General features: G+C 34.4%; 1 pseudogene; it reads right to left on the bottom strand.

Moving 5' to 3' along the window:
• Positions 1 to 18,077: 18,077 nt before the first annotated feature.
• Positions 18,078 to 18,350, bottom strand: LOC116550031 (annotated as a pseudogene).
• Between the last annotated feature and the right edge of the window lie 209 nt (positions 18,351 to 18,559).

Genomic DNA, 18,559 nt, shown 5'->3' with positions numbered 1-18,559 from the left:
GAACTACCACAACATTTAGTCACATAAAATTAAAACTATTTAATTTTGGTTATAATTCCGTGGGGTAGGAATCAAGCCATCCCAGTTGGGATGGCTTTCTTTCTGGGGCCTTAGCAAGAGTAGTAAAGGTCAGTATCTGGAGATGGCTGGGACATCTTGTATAGGACTCTGTTTGCAGCTTTAGTTTTTTCTCCTTCTGAAATGTGCTGAAGCTGAAATATCCAAGATATTTCTTTTACTCACATATGTTGTACCTGGACTGAAGTAGCTCTTTTCCACATGGCATATTCCCCTGAATAGCCTGGTGATTTTATTATTGTTAGACTTTTTACATGTCTATTACAACAAATGAGTATTCCAAGATAGAAGTTTCAGAGCTTAAAAGCTAGCCTAAAACTCATGCAGCATTATTTGTGCCATAATTTTTTAGCTACATGGGGTTAGAGAAGATTTAATGTTGGAGGGGAGTGTGAATATCAGGAGTCATGGTCCAAATAGGAGCATTTTGAGGGGTAATTACCAAAATGGCTATTGTGCAAGTGAAATAAGTGGCTGGGGGCCAAGGGAATCACAGAGCTTTTTAAAAGCATTTTTGATAAACTGGAATTTCAAATTATAGTAAAATTTGTAATCTTGATTTATTTCCACTATGGTGTAATTTGCATGCATTCTTCTTAAGATTTCAACATATCAACATGCCAAAAATTTTAAATTCTCTTGGAATTTTTTTTGAAGCTTTCATAAAGCTCTATGGAAAACTTATATTGACTCCGTAAATATCACCCTAAAGTGATATTAGTTTTTTCCCTCAAGGATGTCTTAAAATTTTATCTAATTTTTATTATAAAAATTAATAATTTATATGAATAATTTACATTTAATTCTGGGATTTAATTATAAGTTTCTCATTTCATCAAATTTGTATACTATGCTATTCTGTAGATGGCATGCATAATTAAAACGGAATCAATTTGAAATAATACATCTGAAAATTGTAGACTGCTTAAAATTTTTCATTGTTAAGCTTAAACAAAATAAGCTTTCTTTTTGTTAATTATGAAAAACTGTCAGTTTACTAAAACATATTTTGGGAATTCTAAAGAGATCAATGTTGCTTGTATATTAAGACCTACACTTTAGAAAGAGTAGAATCACAAGGGAAAACTTGTGGGGTATATTGATACTTGTTAGTGAAAGAAAAGAATCAAAATGCTTCTTGACAATTGTCATTGTCAGCTGGGAGGTTCTGTGCATGGTGTAGAATATATAGCGTGACTAATGATCCTGTGGATAAGAAATGTGGAATGGTGGGCAAAATGGTATTTCAATACACAAACCTTATGTCACTCATCAAATCTGAGCAGGAATATTGTGTCTAGAAACATAGAACAGACCACCCCTACATAGGATAAATGGATAAAAAAGATAAGGTAATGAATCAAGAAAGACAAAAGGAGGAAAAATACATAATATAGATGACAATTAGAGATAAAGAGAGTGAAGGGTGACAGTGATTCTCTAGTTGTGTGGTTTCTCATATTTTTAAGTGAGTAAGCTAGGATAGATTATTTTATTGCCTGACCCTAGATTATTTTATTTTCCTTTTTCTCTTCTGTGTATATCAGTTCAGATTATTTCCATATTGGAATAAATGACATGATATAAATACAGGTGGGAAACAGGGTCCTATGCTAGTTTTTCTATTAATTCAAAACAGAAACAATCCACCTCCATTCATCTTTTCCTTCTCTTCTTTAAGTTCTTTAATATCTTTTTCCAGCATCCCCCACATTCGAGCAGCTACAGCTGCAAAACACACACCTACTAGAGCACACCCATAAAGAGGAGACAGAAACTAGCAGGGTTTTCTTTCAGCAAATGAACTTACCTGTCTGTTCTTTGTAATATCTGTGGACGATTATCATGAAATATAATTATGAATCCTGATACTTTCATGGAGAGAAAGTGTGTGCGTGTGTGTGTGTGTGTGTGTGTGTGTGTGTGTGTGTGTGTGTGTTTGTGATTTTTACTTTTCATTCTTGGCAACCAGTAGAGCATGTTTTGGGGAAACATGAGGAAACACTCAGAGTCACCATAAATGTTTGCATGGGGAGATTTCTGTTTAAACAGAGATTTCATTTAACAAAAATAATTCTTGCAAACTATTCTACAAATTTTATTTTCATTAGAATTTAAGTTTAAAATTGAGTCCCTACAATCTGGTTATTCTTAGAGTAGAAAGCATGATTAAAGATAATTTCCTTTTGATCCTGAATGTTTGGCAGATACTGAATGATTCAGACCACACAAGATTAACTGAAGTTGTTTGAAGTCAACTTTTAGAAGGCAAATGATTAAACTATTCATTCCCCTAAAAATATGATTTTTTGGAACGATTTCCTGAAAATGCTGTGCACACCTCTACAGTATTCTCCTAATAAGATCACACCTGGAAATCTGAGTGTTTTGCTTGAGGCATTTTGCTAGGGAGGTATTTGAAAGGTATCAGAGAGATAAATGAAACCACCTGGTGACTGTACTTCCAGTGGCAATTGCTGGCCTGTCCTGGGATGAAGGTATGCTTGCTTTACTGCAGCTGTCAGGCTGCTATTTTGTTCTTTACAGCTCCTCTCAAAACAATATCCATCAAAAGGTGTCGCTTAAATTTATAGGTGGCAGCAGATCTACTTTTATGAAGCGCTGCTATTAAATATATGTGAATAATATTATTGTGCCTATTTAAATATTTATGAGGGCGAACTACATGACCTAAGCTCTGGGAATGGATAAAACTGCTCACAAAATCAGGAAGCCAGGAAAGCAAGATAAAGCACCTCAAATGTGTGTAAAATAATCATTTCCTCACCTAAAAATATTAACTTTTGAAACAGAACAAAAGTGGGAGGAGAATAAATAGGACAACAAAATGTAAAAGACTTTAACAGTTCTGCTGGAATTCTTGTCCTTATGCAGATCAAAATCAAATTCTCCTATAAAATGTGAAACAATTTGACTTTTACAGTTGCTCCTCTTCAGGTTTTGAAACTTATAAAAACATATACAATTACATCTTGTGAAATAGGAGAATTATAAATCACACGTTAAAGATACCTATATATTTCTTCAAGTGGATGACCAGTGGGCATAACACTATGTTTAAATGAAGGTTTTTTTTTTTTTAAATAACTCTATTAAAAATGGACAAAGAAAATGAACACAAACTTTTCAAAAGAAGACATATGCAGCCAACAAACATGAAAAAAAGCTCAATATTATTTATCATTAGAGAAATGCATATCAAAACCACAATGAGAACCATTTCACACCAATCAGAATGGCTATTACTAAAAGTAAAAAAAATAACAGATACTGATGACCTTGTGGAGAAAAGGGAACCCTTATATACTGTTGATGAAAGTGTAAATTTGTTCAACCGTTGTGGAAAGCAGTGTGGTGATTCCTTAAAGAGCTGAAAAGAAAAGACTACCATTTTACCTAGGAATCCCATTAGTGGGTATATACATGGAGGAATATTAATCATTCTACCATAAAGATACATGCACATGAATGTTCATTGCCTCACTATTCACAATAGTAAAGACATGGAATTAACCTAATGGCTTGTCAATGACAGATTGGATAAAGAAAATGTGGTACATATACAACTGGGAATATTATGCAGCTATAAGAATCAATGGATTATGTCTTTTATGGGAACATGGAAGGAGCTGGAGTTTGCTATAATCATTAGCAAACTACCAAATGAAGAGAGAACCAAATACTGCTTGCTCTCATTTATAAGTGGGAGCTAAGAAGTGAAAACTCATGATCACAAAGAAGGGAACAACAGACAATGGGGTCTACTTGAGGGTGGAGGGTGAGAGGAGGGGAAGCATCAGAAAAAATAACTATTGGGTACTAGTCTTAATACCTGAGTGATCAAATAATCTATACAATAAGCCCCGTGACATGAGTTTACATGCATTACAAACCTTCACATGTACCCCTAAACCTAAAATAAAAATTTAAAAAGAGAAGTGTTTTTAAAATTTTAGAACCAATATATTTTTCAAAAAGAATAAAATCAGCCTTTTATTTTTATAAAATGTATGCATTTTGAATATGGAAAGATATAAATAATAAACAAAAATAAGTAAAATCTGTATTGATCATACAGATATTTTTAGTCTGAAAACCTTATTGATATCCTTAAAAACTTATCTATATTTAAATTTTCTACATATGTGTATACATAATTATATGCATGAGACCAGACTTTTCAGTTGTTTTGCAATTTGCTTATTTTCATTATGACTATTTTTACATATTAATATATTCGATTTATGTATTCAGACTTTTTCACTTTTACGCAAGCTATCCTTTATAGCTGGATTAGCTAAGCCAGATTCAATCCAGTTTCAAGTGTACTTACTTATTATGTCCCTTAAGTCTCTCTCTCTTTTTAAAATATATACGTGTGTGTGTGTGTGTGTGTGTGTGTGTGTGTGAGATAATGTGCATGTGTATGTGCATATGTGTGTGTATGTGTGGTATATGTGTGTGTGTGTGCATAAATTTGTGCAATCAACTTCTCAAGAGGTCAGTTAACATTTTTTCCCCTAGGCAATATATTTTTTGTTTAGTTCAGTTTTTGTTTCAGACTTGATAAACAGACTAGGCTGGTTCTCCTGCAGATTGATGTATTTTCTCAATTTGTCTGGTTGTTTCCTTGAGATACTGAATGACTTACTTTTCTATCACTGTATTTTCTGCAAATGTGAATGTGCATCTGAAAGCTTGTTGGATTCAAGTTTTTGTTTGTTTCCAGAATGTCTTCAAGGTGATATTGTGAACTTCATATTGTATCAGCCAAGGAGGCTCATAACATGCTTGAACCACCATTACTGATGCTAAGCTTGACCCCTAAATTTTTGGTGATGACCATGCAATGCTGCATTGCACTGCTTGGTGCTCCCCTCTATAACTTGAAAACAATTTGTACAATGATACTTGGCACTAAATATATGTACAGTTTCCCATCTACTATCTGTCTAATGATTTTATACAATATTGTGGTTTGTTCTTTGACGTTGCTGACATCACTTTCCATTATGAATGTCTTGGGATTTAATACAGTCAAATTTATCTTTTTACGGGATCTGAATTTTAAGATTTAAAAGGTTTCTCCTGCAACAAAATAAATAAATACTTAGTAGTTTTTTTGTTATTTTAATTGAGACAGGGTCTCATACTGGTACCCAGGCTAGAGTGCGGTGGTGAGATCACAGCTCGCTGCAGCCTCAACCTCCTGGGCTCAAGCAATCCTTCTGCCTCAGCCTCCCAAGTAGCTGGGACTGCAGGCATGTACCACCACACTTGACTTTTTTATTATTTGAAGAGATAGGGTCTCACTACGTTGCCCAGGCTGGTCTCAAACTCCTAAGCTCAAATGATTCTCCTGCCTCAGCCTCCTAAAGTACTGGGATTACAGGCATGAGTCACTGAACCCAACCAGCTTTATAGTTTCTTTGTTTAGTATTCATAATTGATTTGCAGTGTATGTGGGTGTATGGTGTGAGGCGTTAGTTAAGCTAATCTTTATTTCTTTTACAAATTATACCTATCTGACTTCACATTTAAGAGTCCATCTTTAGCTTACTGATTTGAAAGTCTGTCTTCAACATGTACTAGTTTCCCAATTGTGGCCAGTAACATTCTTGTTTCATTTTTTTCTCTTTTTATGTGCCACTACTTTTAAGTTTTGATGCTTTATAGTATATTATCCTATCTAGTAAGGTTCGTCTTATTTTTTTACAAATTTTTTTCCTGCTGTTCTTACTTATATATTTTTTTCCATAGGGACATCAAAATCTACTTGTTTCCCTCCATAAAAATATTTATTGGTATTTTGTAGGAGTCTACTGTGAATTCATAAGTTGTTAGAAATAATTGACTTCTGTATGATTTTAATTATTCCTATCCAAAAGATGGTCTTTACTTTCAAATGCACTCTTACGCTCTTCAGAAGTGTGTTCTAGTTTCCTTTATGTAAAAATCATTCCTTTCAAAGGAACTCATGTCCGTTTCATGTTTTATTACTCCCAAACCTATAATTTGGAAAACCTGTACATATATGTGGTATGACATGTAATATTTCCTCCTCCTTTTGATAGGTTAGCATACCATTGTGAAATATCTTAATTTGTTTATTTCCTGCTATCTCCTTTCTTTTTCATGTGTATTTTGCCCTAACATATCATTGCCATTTGCTTTAAATTTATTGTATGATTGAAGGGAGACCTTCTGTCATTTCCTACGCCGATTCTGCTCTGTGTTTCTTCTTTTTTGAGAAACACCTTTGTTTTAAAATTAGGCTGCGCCATGTTTTAAGTTGCATAATCTCCACATTGGTGTCCTTAAGACACCGATTATACAGATTAATGAGAATTTAATATCTTGAAAAGATAAAGCTCTATTTTTTTTCCAAAATAAAAAGTTTCACACATTTTAAGCCTGTACATAATACTTTCAAAATTAATATGCAACAGAAATTAAACTATGCTCACCTATGTAGTCTGTTGCTATTGGAGAATTTGGTCCTCTTGCTAACAATTGAAAAATGTGTTATAATGAAACAATAAGCATATAACAATTTGTATTACAATGCATTATATGGCTTTTAGGAAGACAAATTGTACAAATACTGAAATTTACCTTAATATGTTCAAATATTAATATTTTTTAGTTTATCTGATATGAAAAATATTGCTCTAAAACACACTTTCTGATTTAAATGTGTTTCATATTAGTAGTGTTAGATATCATGTAAAAATTTATGCACAAGAAACTAATAATATTATAGTCTTTGATGGAAAAATTTGTATTTGGCATTTCCAAAATAAATTATAAAGATTGTTTTGAAGCTTGGTTTTTAAAACTTTTTTCAATGTCTTATTTTATTTGTGCCATAATTTCTAATTGTTGATCGTTTACACTTTCTATCAAGTGTTTTACGTTATAAATATTGACAGAAATGCCTTTGAGGCTAACTTTTTGTCATTTATGCTATAATTATAGTTGTCAAAGTTGCTAATGTAGATATACACTTGATAGTCTTACTATCAGTTGTAGATTTCAAGAGACAAAATTCTGCATTCCAAAGTAGAAATATTTGAGAAAGTCTAGCTTGCTTAGCTAGGAGATTTTGGACGTTCTCTTAATCTATTAGTGTATTGACCTATTAAATGTAATGTATTAATGAACGATATCACATATTGAATTATATTATGCAATTCATGATAGCATGTCTGTAAGGGAAGTCTCATATAGAGTAGTCACATGAAAACTATTCTGATTATTATAAATGATGTTAACTTCATTCAACAAAACTAAAATATCTCATCACTAGGTTATAAAGTCCAAAAACAAAAAAAAACAAAATTAAAATGACTTACTGTATTTTTCATATGTAGCTGCCTGTAGAAAATGAATGGAAATATATACTGATCTCAAAATGTTCTCTCTTATATTGCAGGAAAAGCCAATGGAAACGAAATATCCAGAGCAACAGGTCATTTTTTCACATTGACCACTGATCCGAGATTTTAAAAGTTGTGGTTTGACAATAAACTTCCTTTGCCAAGTGAGATAAGAGTATTAAAACACAGTAATTAACTTGGTGAGCAATTTTTAATCCATAATAAGTGAAAAAAATAATTTATTCCTTTTTGATTTTCAGGAATTACTAAAGCTTTCCTTGGTCACATTATGTGTAATTATAACTATTTTATACATCAAAATTAGAATCATATATGATTTTACTGATCATTGGATTGGCTTTAAAATATTTGGATTAAAAAATACATCAATATTTAAATAAAGAAAAATTCTACTAACTTCACTTTATAAAAATAAGATCATTTGCATTGGAATAAACTGAATTATATCACACTGTAGGATTTTTCAGTGATCTTCGAAAAATGTGATCTGCATAAGTTTATTTAATTTTTTTCTTTTAGAGATCTCTGAGGTGACTTAATACCAGAGATAATTTTAAATAATTGGCAATGCAATCTTTATCATAAGTGTATGCCAACTTCCCACAGCTATGAATAATTATAAACACTCTTTATTAACAAACTTGAGACTTTATTAATATTAGAGATGGAAAAAGATATAACTGGATTCTAAATAGAAAATTGCTGTGGGAGGGAAGTATGTGGATTATAATTCCTCTAATTCTGAAGAAATCTATATTCTGAATGCTTAGCAAAATGTGGCTTCAATTTAATGTGAAAAACCCTATTATAACTATGTCTATTAAGCATAATAAACATATGGAAATAGCTTATGACTCGAGTTTCAACATATAATGCATTTACTGTGTTCTTATAAAATGCCAATATCAAAACTGTATTTGATATTAACAAGTTTATAAATTTTTACAGTTACAAGAGAAAAATTCTATTATTTAGTATCATTCCTGAGGTGACACTCATTGTATTTAAAGCATGCAGACATTATTTTTTAAGATTACAACTGATTCAGGGAAGCTGTATTTGAATTAATTTTGATATTCAAATAAGTTTTTTACCATCTACATTTCCACTGGTCTCAGTGATTTTCTTATGCTATTTCAGCTGATGCCAGTTTAGTTTTGAAGAATAATAAATTGATTTTCTTTGTTTAACTTACTTCATAGGGCTTAGGTACTTTACTCACATCCTTTTAAAGGCTGCAGAGAAATCCTAGTAATTTCATGGATAATTATGCAATGAAAGTAAGTCTCTCTAAATTAGAATTAGTTAAATTTCCAAAATCTAGCTGAAGGGGTGCTTAAACAACATTACATTATTAAACTAAAATGCTGTCATTCAAGTTATAAGGCTATCGCTGCTCCATGAATTTGACTCTGTGGAATTATTTTTGCTTGAATTGTAATTTTTTTATGCATTCACTGCTAATACTTTCAGGTACTGGAAAATTTGAGGTGACTAGGGACTAGAGCGGACCCCCCAGCATACTGAAGCAGCCCTGTGTAAAAGTGGCCAGATTGTTTGTTACATGGGCCCCTGATCCCTTATCTACTTACTGGTCTGGGTCTCCAGCTACCCCCTCCTATGAGCCCTTCTTTGATCTGGGACTATCAAGCCAGTAGCAGCTCCGCAACTCCCTGGAACAGAGCTCCCAGTGGAAGGGGCAGATTGCCATCTTTGCTGTCTTGCAGCCCTTGCCCTTGCTGTCTCCAGGCTCTGCAGAGGCCATGGGACCTGGGGCACATCTATACCCCCACAAAGAGCACCCATCTCAAAGGAAAGTGGCTGTGTTGCAGTCTGCTTAGTCCCTAGTTCAGTTGAGTCAGAGTTCTTGTCCTACAACTAAGAAGAATAGGGCATGCAAACACCAGAGAGAGTGTAGAGTAGGATTTTTAAGCAAAAGGAAACCTCTCGGCAAAGAGAGGGGACCTGAAAGTAGGTTGCCAGAAATGGGGCTTAGGTCTGGGTCTTTTATGTAGCAAAGAGAAGGAAGACTTCTGTGGGGTCTGCCCATAATGGGAGGAGCAAATTTCCTTCCTAAGGGTGTTGCATCTGCATATGCCTGGGATTGGCCAGAGTGACTCCATCTTGGTTATTACACATGAATGCCTCAGAAAAACTCACGAGAGCACTAAAACCACAATGCTAATATCCTGTTAATGACATTACAATGAGTTGAGTCAAGTTAAAGACATTTAGGTTGATTTATTGTTCCTTTGCCTAGGCTGAGACATTCCCTTCTGAGAAACATCCTGGCATAAGAAGAAATTCTTAACCACATTTATTTCCACTAGCTACAGGGGCTGTGCTGGTGTGGTCCTGCAGGTATTTTTCTACTCCTGAAATCCTTCCTCCCTATCTATCTAACCAGCCTCAAACTTTCTCCTCTCTTAGCTGAATTGTTCTCCTGGCTCTCATTTCTTCTCAATGGGGAGAGCTGCCCAATTTAAGACTCTAGAACAATCCCCTTGCTCAAACTTGACCACTCCAATCAGAGGCAGCACAGCAGTGTTAAGCAACACCCACATGCAGAGATGAGAAAGAGCCAATGCAACAACTCCAGCAACTCAAGTTACCAGTGTTTATGTCCTCAAAATGCCCACAATACTTCTCTAACAAGGGTTCTTAATAAGTTAACTGAAATTATAGAAACAGAAGTCAGAATATGGATAAGAATGAAGATCACTGAGGTTCAGAAGAATGACAAAACCCAATCCATGAAAAAAAAAAAAAGTATTGCATTAAAATAATACAGGAGCTGACAGACAAAATAGCCAGTATAAAAAGAACCTAATGGATCTAATAAAGCTAATAAACACACTACAGATATTTCACAATGCAATTGCAGTATTAACAGCAGAATAGACCAAGCTGAGTAAGAATCTCAGAACTTAAAAACTGGTTCTCTGAAATATGACAGACAAATAAAATAAAAAGCAATGAACAAAAACTCTAGGAAATGTGGAATTACGTAAAGAGACCAAATCTATGAACAGATGGCATCCCTGAAAAGGATGAGGAGAATGTAAAAAACTTGGAAAAATATTTCAGGATACCATCCCTGGAAACTTCCCCAACCTCACTAGAGAGGCCAACAATCAAATTCAAGCAATGCAGAGAGCCACTACAAGATTCTACATAATAAGATTATCTCCAAAACACTTAATCATCAGATTTTCCAAAGTTGAAATGAGAGAAAGAATGTTAAAGGCAGCTAGAGAGAAAAGGCAGGTCACTCACAAAGGCAACCCCATCAGGCTAACAATGGACCTCACAGCAGAAACCCTACAAGCCAGAAGAAATGGAAGGCCTATATTCAACATTCTTATAGAAAGAATCTTCTAGCAATAATTTTATATCCAGCCAAACTAAGCTTCCTCAGTGAAAGACAAATAAGATGATTTTCAGATAATCAAATGCTAAGGGAGTTCATTACCACCAGACGCACTTTACAAGGGATATTGAAAGGAAAACTAAATATGGAAAGGAAAGATTGTTACCAGCCAAGACAACAACACATGTAAGTACACAGACCAGTGACACTATAAAGCAACCAAACAACTAAGCTGGCACAATAACTAGCTAACAACACAATGACAGGATCAGATTCACACATATCAATCCTACATACATGTATACCCTCCCAAGATTGAAATGGGAAGAAACTGATTCCGTGAACAGACCAATAGCTAGAAGAAAACAAAAATTAACCAAAATCAAAGCTGAAGTAAAAGAGATCAAGACATAAAAAACCATTTAAAAGATCAGCATATTCAGGACTTGGTTTTTTGAAAAGAGTAATAAGATTAATAGGCCACTGGCTAGATTAATAAAAAAGAAAAAAGAGAAGATCCAAAGAAAAACAATCAGAACCAACAAAGGGATGTTACCACTGACCCCACAGAAACACAAATAACCACCAAAGAATACTATGAACACCTCTATGCACACAAACTCGAAAACCTCAAAGAGCTGCACAAATTCCTGGACATGTATACCCTCCCAAGATTGAAATGGGAAGAAACTGATTCCATGAACAGACCAATAACAAGCTCCAAAATTAAATCAGTAATAAGTAGCCTATTAACAAAAAAATCTCAGGACCAGATAGCTTCACATTTGAATTGTGGCAAATGTACAAAGAAGACCCATTACCATTCTTGCTGAAAATATTCCAAAAAATTGAGAAGGACAAACCTCTCCAACTCATTCTGTGAGACCAGCATCATTCTGATACCAAAGCCAGGCAGAGACACAACACGAAACTTCAGGCCAATGTCCTTGATGAATATTGATGCAAAAATCCTTGACATAATACTTGCAACCTGAATCTAGAAGCACATCAAGTAGGTTTGATTCCTGGGATGTAAGCTTGGTTCAGCATATGGAAATCAATAAATGTGATTCATCACATGAACAAAGCTAAAGACAAAAAATCAACATGATTATCTCAATAGATGCAGAAAAGACATTTGATACAATTTAACATTCTTTTATGTTAAAAACCCTAAACAAACTATGTATTGAAGAAATATACCTCAAAATAATAGGAGCCATATATAACAAACCCATAGCCAACATCATACTGAGTGAGCAAAAGCTGGAAGCATTCTCCTTAAAACACCAGCACAAGATACGGATGCCCTCTCTTATCACTCCCATTCAACACAGTATTGGAAGTCCCAGACAGAGCAATCAGGCACGAGAAAGAAATAAAGGTACAACCAAATGAGAAGAGAGAAATGCAAACTATCCCTGTTTACAGACAACATGACTTTATATGTAGAAAATCCCACAGTATCAGCCCAAAATCTCTTTCAGCAGATGAACTACTTTAAGTATAAAATTGTTCAGTCATTGTGGAAAGCAGTGTGACAACTCCTCAAAGAGCTAAAAACAGAGCTACCATTCGACACAGCAATCCCATTACTGGGTATATACCCAAAGGAATATAGATCCTTCTACCACAAAGACGCATGCATATGGTCATTACAGCATTATTCACAATAGTAAATGCATGGAGTCAAACTAAATACCTATCAATGGTAGACTGGATAAAGAAAATGTGGTACATATACACTATGGAATACTATGCATCAACACAAAAGAATGAGATCTTGTTCTTTTCAGAAACATGGATGGAGATGGAGGCCATCCCTCTTAGCAAACTGATGCAGGAACGGAAAACCAAATACCGCATATTCTTGCTTGTACGTGGGAGCTAAATGATGAGACTACATGGACACAAAGATGAGAACAACACACACTGGGACCTATTTGAGGGTGGAGGGTAGCAGAAAGGAAAGGAACAGAAAAAACAACTATTGGATACTAGGCTTAGTACCTGGATGACAAAAAAATCTGTACAATAAACCCCTGTGACATGAGCTTACCTATGTAACAAACCTGGACGAGTACCCCTGGACATAAAAGTCAGAAAAAAAATTATGAAAAATGTAAAATAAACATTTGGATGACTATGTGACTTACTGCATTAAAGATAGAACTATGTTTTGACGTTTTATCTAAGAAGTCAAGACATCTAATAAGATTTTGTCAATATTGTATAAAAATAATTTAAACCAAAAGCATTTGAAAGACACTATTATATAATTTTTCTGTAAAACATGTTACCACATAAAAAATTCCATTTAAAACTCTCCCCTGAACCTCAGGGGCACCTACAGACACAATTACACAGGCTGGTCTGAGATCTTGGTGATAAAGTGTCTGGATTCATTTTCTCTCTTTTTTTTTTTGTTAAATTTATTAAAAACAGAAATTTATTTTTCACAGTTTGCAGGGGCCATTTTCTTTTTTTAGGGTTGAAACCATGACCCATTTTCCGTCCCAGGGCGTTGGGAGAATGCTGAAGTTCTTCTCAGCGGAGCCAGGTTGATAGAGTTTGAGGAGTGGGGAGAAGGATGTTCTTCAATTAGAATTATAAAAGTTTGTGTTTATTATCTGGATATTTTAATTAATGCTATCTTGAGAAATAAACATTACAACTTAGAGACTATATAATGAGTATGTTAGGATAGAATGAGCAGATTTACTTCAATTAGTTCTTTTTCTCTGAAACCTGGCATATTTCTGCAGCTCACTATATAAATTATATGAAACCAATATTCTGGGCTCCGTGGGTCACTGTCCCACTCCATGAAGGAAATAAGAGCTTTTCTTACAACAGCCACCTACCTAAGATTTTATTGCCTCTCCAACTATTAATAATTCACCCCATGGAAACCGGAGGCACATTTTTAAAAGATCAGATTATTTATCTCTCCATTAATCACTCTGAAGTAAAATTTTATAATGTCTTCTCATCACCCTTAGATAAGGATTGCCACACAAAACATAGGACAAGTGTTATAAGTATTATTTTATTGCAGAACAAGTATTGGATGAGACAAATTACACCAAAAGTAATTATCTAAAATTCCAATTTAATTAGGCAGCTTCTATTTTTATTTACTAAATCTGGTACCCTTGTTTAACTGATATAGTACACCCCTTTTAGTGGCCTACAAACCCTACTCACTCTGGCATCTGCCTGCTTTGATTGCATCATGCTATATCAGTCTCTAACACACTCTTCTCTATTCCTTTTTTTTTTTTTTCTTTTTTTTTTTTTTTTTTTTTTTACAAACTGCAGGGTGACCTGTCAGTGGGTTGTGAAATCAACTCAAAGGGCCTGTGTTTAACAAAAGAAACAGAGAGAGAGAGAGGGAGAGAGAGAACAAAACAAAATTAAAGAAAGGAATCGAAACAAAGGTAAAAATACATAACATGTAGTAAAAGACAAATGCTTCATAAAACTCTGGTTTAAGCTATACATGTGTATGTGTGTGTCTGTGTCTGGTGTCTCTAGGTGTGTATTAGGTGACAATATAAAATTAATTTCTTACTGTGTGTCAGGGTCAAGTATTTTGAAAGCCACTGCCTAGGCACATTGCTCCTGGACCTTTGCAAGTTCTTTTTCCTCTGCATAGAATGATTCTCTCCATAATACCTTATTCTCCTCATGTGTCTGGCTCCTCATAATTATTGGATTCTAAACTTAAATGGCACCTTCTTAAGGAGGCTTACAACAATGGAATATGTTGAATATTAAAGAGACTGATTCACTTTGCTCTAAGGGTCTGTGGCAGACAAACATATTTAATGGTAAGATAAGTCATACATCACCCTCCACCCCACACCCCAAATACACAGTTCTCCAATATTATTTGAATTTACTATTAAAGTTGGTACTTTTCTGAGTTGGTTTATATATGACTTAGAGCAAGTAATGACACCTACTTTGGAGGTGTATTTTATTATCTCTCTTATTTGTTAATGTATTAGTGTAATATCTCTCAAATTTGTTAAATAATGAAACCTAGGAATTGGAATTTACTTTTTAAATTATTTCAATTGGTCTAATTATTTATATAATTTGTTATAGTGTGTAGGTAGCTGATTACTGGAATCTAAACTTCTATGAAGTGTTCTGTTTTTAATCCACAAGAGGGATTCACATCTCTTAGGATAAAATAATTTACAGAAATCTGTTTTGAGGCTCAGCGACAAATTCTTCTTGAATATGCTTACAGGGACTAAACAGCTCTGATTTTATCCTAAGTGATACTTATAAAAGCCTTTGCATAATGCCACTCTTTTCCATTTATATAGACTTCTAAAAAAATGAGCATGCTTGTCTTCCAGCTACTAACAACAGATGTGCTTAGCATAAAACATCAGAAGTGAATTTTGCAAACTGTAGCTAAGATCTAGTAAAATTGGAATGAAAATTTGCCTTCAAGGAAGCTATCTGCTATTTGCTTCTGCAAATTTGTTTTATATTTTTCTTAAAGATAAGGGGGAAAGGATGAGCTCTCAGTCATACTTGTGTATTAGCACTACATCTGCTTACCAATTTTAAATATTGTTTTTTTAAGTTTCAATTGGGTCCTTGTGTCAGAGACCTTCAATATAAGGTTTTTAATTCAAAAGAGTTGAGATAATTTCCTATGGTCCCTTTACTTGAAGAAGTCAAGGGTTTCAAATTTTAAAATTCAGCTACCTCTGTCATAGAGAGTTTTCAACCATTAAGCATCTCTTTAATTTTTCTTTCTAAAAATTGCTCAGGATTTAAGTGGAAGCAATAATGTAAACTGAAAAGCATATGAGATTGCCTCTTCTAATTTATGACAAAGAAAGCTACTGCACATACTTCTTTTAATATTTATAAGCAATTTTCTAAAATATTATATTCTAAAAGGACACCAATTTTCCTTTATAGTACTAATCATAAGAGGCTTTCAAGTTCCTAAAAGCAATCTTTGAATTTTATCCTGATTGTTGGGTATATTATATTTGTAATAATAACTGTGGGAGTATACTATTTATTAATAGTAGGTTACATGTCTATAGTATTTCAAACTTCTGAAGCATAAATTTATTCTTTTAAGTTCTACACTATACTTTTTTTCTCAAAGCTTTACAAAATATTTTGCTTTTGAAATTTTAACACACTAAATTCAATTTTTAAACTAGGTTGTTTTAGTTTTTCTTTATCTCCCAAGACGATGTATTTTTAATTAACTTTCTTAGTTGACTTTGCTCAACTATGACATGAAACAATTAGCTTTTTATTAAATCTACTAACCATCAAAGAGGACAATGTAGATGTTTCGTAGCAGATAAAATAATACCCTTCTCATAGAATGATAAAAAAATAAAATTAGGCTTATTGCTCCAAATTTATCACAGTATACATTTCTAGAAATACTATGCAGTGGCGCAAGAAGCTGACCATAAAAGTGGGCACCCCATTTTTTGTTGAACTGATTAGTGTTGTAATGTAAATTGCATGAAAACAAACCAAAAGTTTGTTCCACATTAATGCACTAATAGCATAGTTATTGGATTTGCTGCTACAGAATACATTTTAAAAACTAGTCACTATTTGAAATATTGTTTCTGACTTGTGGTTGGCCAGATGTCTTGATTGCAGAACAACCCCATTCCTAAATGTAGGCACCAGGCAGCTGTTGTTTTCTTCTCAGAACTTGACAGTTGCCATAGTTTAAAGCCAAGTCTCGATGCTTTGCTAAATTAGTTATTCTCTTCTCACCATATATAGTCATTGACATTTCATAACATTTGAGCAACTTGCTCACGCTTTCATTGAATGAACATGCCACCGAAATCACAATAGTGATTCAAGGAACTGCAATAATTTTGATGATCCTGAATTTTTTAATACAGAAAGGTCTATAAAATGAATGTAATAAATGCTGCTAAAGAAATTGACCATAATACCATCACATATATCTGTTGTACTTAAATTTCAAGATTTCATCTATAAATGGATTAAACATGATACTTTTTATATTGTTCCCAGCATTTGGTCTGTGCTCGTGTGTCATGTAATACATTGGGAGTCTCCCAGGTGTGATTTTCATCGCTTTAGCTTTTTTTGTACGTCTTACCATGTTGCCCAAGTGGCACTACTTTAGTAGTAAGTAGCTGTAGTGTTAAGTTTGCATGTTAAGGCTTTCCTGGAATGTACTGAAACGTGTCCTTCAGCATGTCCAGTTTTACCTACCTAACTTCTCACAAAGTGAGAATTCTATAAAGCATCCAGAAGTCTCATGTATAGTGGAATTTTAAATCTAATATTTTTGCTTTTATACATAATAAGATAAATTGGAGTTATTTTCTTTTTTTCCAAGCCAAACTGTATCCAGCTTTATTAAAGAGACTTTTCATAAACAATCATGGTATTTCAGGCAGGACATGGGCAGACAGTCATTAACAGTATACAACAACTTTCACACTCCCTTCTTCAATGGACTACCAAAAATCAGAAAGCCACTATAAAAGTCAATGAAATCTTCATTTGATGCTCTGAACAGGGAAAGTTTAGAGTGAGGATTGACATTTCACATTTAGCATGCTGTTTTACAACTTTTCATGAGCCGATCCTGACTTCCAGGAAGTAAAATGAAAGTGGTAGAATTTATCTGAAGATCCACAATCTAGAAATGGGAACCACTGCTCTTTTGACAGGTGCCATCTCAGTGGCATCACTGGAAGTTTAGATTGCCTGACACACTGGTTACCAATGATTGGGGGTCAGGTCCCAACAGATATCTGGTTTTAAGGGAGTTAAATCTATGCTGAAAGATGAAAAGGGAGAAGAGGACATGAAAAAATGAACTCACTTCCATACCACAAGACTTTTGTGCCGAGGTGGCACATGTGCATCAAAGTCAGGGAATCCCTCCTCCTGGGAGCCAAGAAGTCTCTCAAAACTAGAAGGTAAATGTGTTTTTCCCCACATCATTCTAGCTTCAGAGACATTCTAACATTCTATTAGTGACATATGCCCCTTTCCCCCAAAATACCAATGAAGTGTTCTGTGTGCTAACAACATAGCTTAAAAAAAAAGTAAAACAAAATTCTGCATTTTTATAAAACGATAAAAAATAGTATTTCAAGCTGTACAAGCTGTACAGTCACCAGAAGTATAGGGTTATCAAAAATGTACACACTTCACTTGGCATCTCCAGCACCTTCGGCTTTCTGTGCTTGGTCTGTTTTTGCATCTCCATTTTTGGCAGGGTTATTCCCCTCCTTGCCAGCATCAGCTTTTCCCTTTTTCCCTTTGGGAACCTTCTCTCTCTTCTTTGTTGGGGCCCTTTTAGGCTTGGGCTCTGGCTTTGGAGGAGCAGGTTTAGCAGATGATCTCATGGATCTTCTCTGTGGTTCATCCTTCACCTTGGCTTTATCTCCTTTAGCATCCCCTTCAGCCTTTCTGTTGGGCATGGTGGCAGCGACAGGGGCTGGACATAGGCACTTGGCATAGGATGCAGCACAGCAGTGCATGGGCTTTGATCATTCCTAAGGTCATTCTCATCTCTTCTTCCCTCACTTTGTTCCTGGAGGTATTTTCAAGATACAGGAGGCATATGCTGCCAGAACCTTTAGATCAATTGTCATTTTATGCCTATGGCTAAACAGAACAAATTTAAATG

The sequence above is a fragment of the Sapajus apella genome, unplaced genomic scaffold, assembly GCF_009761245.1.
Source record: "Sapajus apella isolate SASKATOON/1434 unplaced genomic scaffold, GSC_monkey_1.0 scaffold7, whole genome shotgun sequence".
Lineage (NCBI taxonomy): Eukaryota > Metazoa > Chordata > Mammalia > Primates > Cebidae > Sapajus > Sapajus apella.
Note: the sequence above shows the minus strand (reverse complement) of the source record. Positions and strands in the feature narration are given on the sequence as shown.